Genomic DNA, 7,575 nt, shown 5'->3' with positions numbered 1-7,575 from the left:
TATATGTTGATTACTCTAGTACCTCTTGGTGGATTGATTCAGGTGCAACTTCTCACGTTGCCAATTCTATGCAGGACTCAAATATAATCCAAACCATGGCAAGGGGGGCAAGAAGACTTAAGGTGGCAAATGGAGTCGAAGTTGATGTGGAAGCCATAGGGTCAATCACCTTAGAACTACACACTGGCTTCCGTCTTCATTTAAATAATGTTCTTTATGTCCCTGCCTTAAGTAGGAATTTGATTTCTGTCTCTTGCCTAGATGATAACATGTTTAAGAGCAAGTTTGGGAACAAACAATTTGTTTTGAATTATTGTAATAAGAACATAGGCCTCAGCGTCAGACGAGGCCAATTATATATGTTATCATTGAATGATTCTATCCTGCATGTGAGTGATGTATGTAATATTGAGAAGAAATGGAAGGGTACGAGTACCTCTTCGAAATTGTGGCACCGTCATTTAGGGCACATTTCGAGGGGGAGAACTGAAAGACTTATTAAAAATGACGTACTCCTTCCGTTAGACTTCTCTGATGCAGACAAATGCATTGACTGTATAAAAGGTAAATACGCAAAAACGATTAAGAAAGGAGCGGTAAGAGCCACGAGTGTCCTTGAACTCATACACACTGACATATGTGGACCCCTTAATGTTAAGTCTATGGATGGTTTTGATTCGTTCATTACCTTCACAGACGACTTCTCTCGATACGGATACATTTATCCTATACGTGATCGATCGGAAGCTTTGGACAAATTCAAAGTGTTCAAAGCCGAAGTTGAGAACCAACTAAACACTAAAATAAAAGGTGTACGATCAGATCACGGGGGAGAGTATTATGGTAGGCATGCTCCTTATGGGCAAATTCCAGGACCTTTTGCCAAGTTTCTCTCTGGGAATGGAATTGTTGCCCAGTATTCAATGCTTGGTGAACCTCAACAAAATGGTGTGGCCGAACGCCGAAACCGCACACTTATGGACATGGTGCGAAGCATGCTCAGTCATGCAAGTTTACCAGTCAGCCTATGGATGGAGGCATTAAAGACGGCCGCACATGTGCTAAATCTCGCTCCTACTAAAGCAGCACCGAACACACCTTACGAGATGTGGGCGGGAAAGAAACCGAGCTTGAATTACTTACGTGTATGGGGCTGTCCCGCTGAGGCTAGAATTTTCAATCCACAACTTAAGAAATTAGATCCAAAGATAGTTAGTTGTTTCTTCATTGGATACCCTCATAGGGGAAAGGGATATTGTTTCTATTGTCCGAGTCACACCACCAAGTATGTGGAGACTCGACAAGTAGTATTTTTTGAGGATAACGAAGCCACCGAAATAAGGGAGATCAATCTTGAGGAGAAACGGGTGTGTGTTCCATCCCCGACTACCCAAGAGATTGTTTTTCCACTACAGAGTGTAGTGACGTCTCAAGCTAATCCTCAATCTGGTACTTCAGGTCCTGAGGCTGATGGTGATCCTGAGACTAATGTCAATCCAGAAGGTGAAGAGGATCACCAGTCGCATAATGAAGATGACCCTGAGAACAATGATGCTCCTCCACCACCTCCTCCTGTGGGCAGGCCACGTCATGAGAGAAAGAAGGCCATATCAGATGATTATATCACATACTTGCTTGAGGATATGAATGATCTGGGAAAGGTGGAGGATGCAACCTCTTATAAGGAAGCCATTAAAAGCGAAAATTCGTCCAAGTGGTTGGTTGCCATGGAAGACGAGTTGAAGTCTATGGGCTCAAACGATGTTTGGGACTTAGTAGAAGTTCCCGATGGAGCTGAGAAAGTAGGCTGCAAGTGGGTCTACAAAACCAAGTATGATTCCAAAGGGAATGTCGAACGGTTCAAGGCAAGGCTAGTGGCAAAAGGGTATACACAGAGAGAAGGCATTGATTATAAGCAAACCTTCTCTCCTGTGTCAACCAAGGATTCTTTTAGAATCATAATGGCATTAGTAGCTCATTACGACCTAGAACTACACCAAATGGATGTTAAAATGACATTTCTAAATGGTGACTTAAAAGAAGACATTTACATGGCTCAACCAGAAGGCTTTGTTGTGGAAGGGAAGGAACATTTAGCATGTCGTCTAAAGAAATCAATTTATGGCTTGAATCAAGCTTCAAGAGAGTGGTACCTCAAGTTTGATAAAATTATCAAAACTTTTGGTTTCACCGAAAATGTTGTGGACAACTGCATATACGTTAAGTTTAAAGGCAGTAGGTTCACATTTTTAGTCCTATACGTTGATGACATATTATTGGCATGTAGCGATAAGGATATGCTGCATGAGACCAAGAATTTTCTGTCATCCAGTTTTGATATGAAAGATCGTGGTGAAGCCTCGTATGTCCTTGGCATCGAGATTCATCGAGATAGGTCCAGAGGAACGTTAGGACTATCTCAAAAGGCATACTCTGAGAGAGTACTGAAAAAATTCAATATGCATAAGTGCTCACCCTCACCTGCTCCTATAGTTAAGGGCGATAAGTTTGGGGCATTTCAATGTCCGAGGAACCAATGTGAAACTGATCAGATGAAGTCGGTTCCTTATGCTTCAGTTGTTGGAATCATCATGTATGCTCAAGTGTGTACACGCCCAGACTTATGTTTTGTAACCGGGGTGCTTGGCAGATACCAATCAAATCCAGGACCGGACCACTGGAAGGCCGCAAAGAAAGTCTTGCGTTATATGCAAGGAACTAAGGATTTCATGCTTACATATAAAAGAACTGATAACCTAGAAATTGTTGGTTATTCAGACTCTAATTTTGCCGGGTGTGTGGATAGTATGAGATCCACGTCAGGTTATATATTCACACTCGCGGGAGGAGCTATATCGTGGAAAAGCTCCAAACAAACGTTGACTGCTGGATCTACGATGCAAGCAGAATTTGTAGCATGTTATGAGGCCACCGGGCAGGCTGTATGGCTAAAGAATTTTATTCCTGGACTTAAAGTGGTTGACAGCATATCTAAACTAATTTTATTGTACTGCGATAATGAACCAGCAGTTTTCTATACGAGTAACAACAGGTCCAGTAATGCTGCCAGACACATTGACGTAAAGTATCGTGTTGTGAAAGATAGAATCCAGGATCAAACAGTTGATGTTAAACATATAAGAAAGAAGCATATGCTTGCGGATCCGCTAACAAAAGGCTTACCACCCAGTATTTTTCGTGAGCATGTTGCCGGCATGGGACTACTGGAAGCCTGATGATTCTGGAATAAGAGGACCATTAAAATAAACCACTCCCCAATTAGCAAAATGATTTCCATTTCGAAATAGGCGGGTGTGCTATAAGTGTTGAGGTTCTATGGCGTTTCGAGCTGTTGTAACACCTCACTTTGGTACATCATTCCTATGTAGAATGGGCGAATGAACTTAAGCCTAACGATCAAGGGGGAGAATGTTGGTTTTGATCTGACGGCTTAACAAGCCAGATTAGATCTATTAGTCTAACAAAAAAAAGGAAGGGATAACAATAAGTGAAGGGGTCCACGTACCAACGTACGTGAGCCTCGATCAGAACTAATGCGCCCTGATCGGGGGCGCCCAAAAACCAACTCAGGTTTTGGGTCCCCTGTCGCCAGCGCCATATAAAAGGATACGGGAGAGAGCTGGCCACCTGCGCGAACACAATTCACGTATGGTTTTTCTCTCCTCCCGATATTCTCACCCCATCCGATCAGGGGGAGCGCTGCAGCGACGGGAAGACCTAAGCCAGCCGCCGCCACCGTCCCCGGCCAGTCCCGGTGGCGTCCTGAAGGGATCAGGACGTCGAGGAGAACCTCTGCTTCGACTACATCATCCCCGCATCACGCCTGCACCGAGCAGGCGATCATGTCCACTCCCATGACATGTAAAGAAACTCTAAACCCTTCTTTCTTCATGTTCTGAGGTGATCTAGATGCAATTAGATTCTGCTAATGGCATCTCATAGATGCATAACTACTCCAACAGTGCCTAGTCGGAGCGTTCCAAGTAAATAAGAAAACATATTGTCGTTGATGTGGCCGAAGAATATGCATCTTTCAGATGCATCCTTGATGTCACCGTTTCACGGGATGAGCTTTGAGCACTTTACGTGGGTTGTGGGCATGCACTTTGTCTCGAGCACCTAGCAGTGGATTTTCTTTCTTTATTTTTTTCTGTTTGGTACAGGGGAAGACAGCACCGAACTCAGTGTCTGTGGCGTATGGGATCTGGTGTTGCTTCATAGGAGTATTTTAGTAGGGATCACTAAAGTTTGTAGTATCCTATTTTACGTTCCCAAATCTTCGAAAGCTCTTATGCAAGTGAAATAATACTAGAACACAGGAGGAATTGATAGATTAACAAAATGCGGGATGGGAAGGGAGCAGCGAGATCAGCATCAAAGGAAGGAAGGAAGGAGCATAGACAATTATGAAGCAGAGCGAGGAAGGAAAGAATCAGGAATAAAGCAAGGCCTGAACCATACAAACAAGCAAAGGCCTCCCTACCACGTTTAAGGGCAAGTGACTTTTGATAGGCTCATGATGATGCCCATCATTATTGAGATGATTTGTCCCGATCTTCTTCCAGTGCTATTTTACAGACTACCGCGATCTACCAGTGCTGATCTGTGGATCTATCTGTCCGTTACTGAACCATTCATCTCATACGGCTAATTTTATTCAAATGAGCTTCATATCGTAGGACTGCGAGAAGACGATGATCTGAAAATTCAAACCAGTTCGAACTTTGAACAGCGGTGCTTTCAAACAGGATCACCCTTTGACCTGCACACATCACACGGGCTGATGGACAGAGCAGAGCAGGCCACCGTCAAAGTGGAAGCCGGTCAATGCATGTGTGTGGTCCGGAACCAAAACCAAAAGCGCACAGTGCGGACACTGCGGAGGAACCAAACTCTGTGATCGGATCAGAGAGCCAGCCAGTTCATGCTGGTACACGCTAGGCGCACATGGCAGTTGCCCTGGGAAGAAGCCAGGGACCAGAGTCACATGACCATACCCATGCCCAGACCCTCTTTCGTTTTTTTTCCCAGCCGTTGCAGTGGGATCTACTCCACTCCACTCAACAAGGCAATCAATCGGCAGCCACCTTTTCCGGCTCCCTTCCTCCCCCATCTTTTATAAACCAGCACATAAACTGCTAGAGCTAGAGCTAGAGACCCCAGCCCCTTCCCTGTCTCTTCTTGCCCTCTCCTCCTCCACAGTCTTGGCCTCCTTGCTCGGTGCTGGTGCCGGAGAGCAAGATGGCCAGGGGGTCTCAGCCATCTGCATCTCCTGCTCTTCTCTCTCGGGCTTGTGCTCCTCTGCCTCACCTCAGGTAAGCTCACTGCCTCCTCCGATTAGGTGATCTCACAACACTGTTTGACTGTTTGTTCAGTAGGGTGTGGGGTTGCTCCGATGGTTTTGTCCTGTAGAAAGAAAGGGAAACTGTGCCCACTCGTTCCACCTTTTTTCTTCAGTTTTTGTTCCTTTCTGAAACTCCGGATCGCACTTTCTGCAGCATTTTTCACCATGTTTTGGTTCATTTGGTCCAAAATGTGGTTCATGTTATGATTCGTGGAATGTGGTACATATTTGATTATCTCGTCTAATTCAGATGAGAGGGCGGAACCCAGTTATCTGCTATTGTTTCTTGCCAAGATCTACCAGCGTGTTCTTGATTTTGATACGCACTTATTCCAAAATAATCATCAGTTGAGCTTGATCCGAAGCAACTCACAAAACTTTTCTAAGAAACTGACATTTCTCTGTTCTTGATCGAGCAGGAAGCACCGTCAGGCTGGCCGAGGCACAGGTGCCTTAAAATCGCCCCCTCTCCTTCCCCTTCCTTCTGTAATCGTCGCTAGCATAGCATGTGTATGTGCTGATCCAACTAACCTGGGTGGTGGCAACTCGCAGAAGACGTGGTGCATGGCGAAGCCGTCGTCGGACGAGAAGGTCCTGCAGGCGAACATCAACTACGCGTGCTCCAACGTGAGCTGCGCCGTGATCCAGCCGGGCGGGCCCTGCTACAACCCCAACAACCTGCTGTCGCACACCTCCGTCGCCATGAACCTCTACTTCGCCGCCAACGGCCGGCACTCCTGGAACTGCTACTTCGCCGACTCGGGCATCATCGTCAAGTCCGACCCCAGTGAGTGGCCAGCCACTAGCCTGCCTACCTGCAGAGATCGACGCCATTATTCTTTGCAGCTCTGACAGACAGCGGTCGTTTTGCAGGTTACGGTTCGTGCACCTACTACTGATCTTGCTCGCCGAGGTCGGGCGATGCAGATGGGTCGCAGTAGGTTCTTCTTGTGTTCAATTGGTCGCGCGAGGAGCTGCATGTTGTTGTGAGCTAACTAACTGCTCCAGCATGATGATTAATTGGTTGAGGTGCAGAGTGTGTGTTGGTGTGGGTTAACTGCTAGTGTCTGTGTTGCCTGTTGTTGGAGATGTCCATCCATTTACTGATCGATCTCTCTCCGTTGGGGGACTTATTAATCCATTCCAAGTTTGTCCTGTTACTTATTTATTGTTCTATGACTGCATGTGTATCGTGCTCCAGATGTGGGCACAAGTAAGATTTTAATTTCAGTTACCTACAGAGGCCAGACCAGAGCATTTTTTTTTCTTTTTCGCGGAATTGTGTGCAGTCGTGTTCGTGTATTCGTATGGCGGGGAAGGGTTAAAAGTGAACAAGTACCATTGCGTTTTTCTATTCCACTTCCATCGGATGCGAATGCTGCAAAAGAAAGCGAAATGAAAAGGTTCACTTGAACGCACTCCACCGCCCATCCAAAGAGAGAAGTCTGGTCTCTCTATCTATATCTATATAATATATCAATATTTATGTATATATCGTATCCATCAATATCTACATCTATATCTATATGTTCTATATGTATCAATGCCTTCTATATTACTCCCTCCGTTTTCTAAATAATTGTTTTTCTAGACATTTTAAATGGACTACTACATAGGACGTATGTAAACATATTTTAGGGTGTAGATTCACTCATTCTGCTCCGTATGTAGTCACTTGTTGAAATCTCTAGAAAGACAAATATTTAGAAACAGAGGGAGTATATTATAATATTTTGCCTATTTACTTTGCATCAAGATTTGTCACGTATGGTCCTTTTATTGTGAGAAAAATATTTGACTCCCGTGGCAATGCACGAGCATATACCTAGTCCAAAAAAAAGAGCGAAAATGTTACAGATCAACGTTAGATTTTTTTTCTAACTTTCGCCGCCAAGTTTTTTTGGTCGTCCAATCACACTGCACGAATCTTGATGCTCGTCGGTCGATATGTCAGCCCGTGGGGTCCGACTGCCTTGAGGTGATTGAAACTATGAACAATGGTGGTTTTACGGCATCAGGCGCAGCAGCGATCTATTCGGATTGTTTGGTCCTCGTCATAGGTTATACTTCGGTGTCTTTTGTTCACTGCCCTATGAAGGCAAATTCTGTCGCTCATATTTTAGCTAGGCAAGCGGTGTTGGCTCCACCTTCCGTCTGGACTGAGGAGCCGCCGGCTTTCATTGTAAAGGGCTTAGTGGATGGTGTAACTC

General features: G+C 45.0%; 1 pseudogene; it reads left to right on the top strand.

Annotated features, from left to right (window-relative positions):
- Positions 1-5,142: 5,142 nt before the first annotated feature.
- LOC119275666 lies at positions 5,143-6,612 on the top strand (annotated as a pseudogene).
- The last annotated feature ends 963 nt before the right edge of the window (positions 6,613-7,575 follow it).

Source organism: Triticum dicoccoides, chromosome 3B (assembly GCF_002162155.2).
Source record: "Triticum dicoccoides isolate Atlit2015 ecotype Zavitan chromosome 3B, WEW_v2.0, whole genome shotgun sequence".
Taxonomy (NCBI): domain Eukaryota; kingdom Viridiplantae; phylum Streptophyta; class Magnoliopsida; order Poales; family Poaceae; genus Triticum; species Triticum dicoccoides.
Note: the sequence above shows the minus strand (reverse complement) of the source record. Positions and strands in the feature narration are given on the sequence as shown.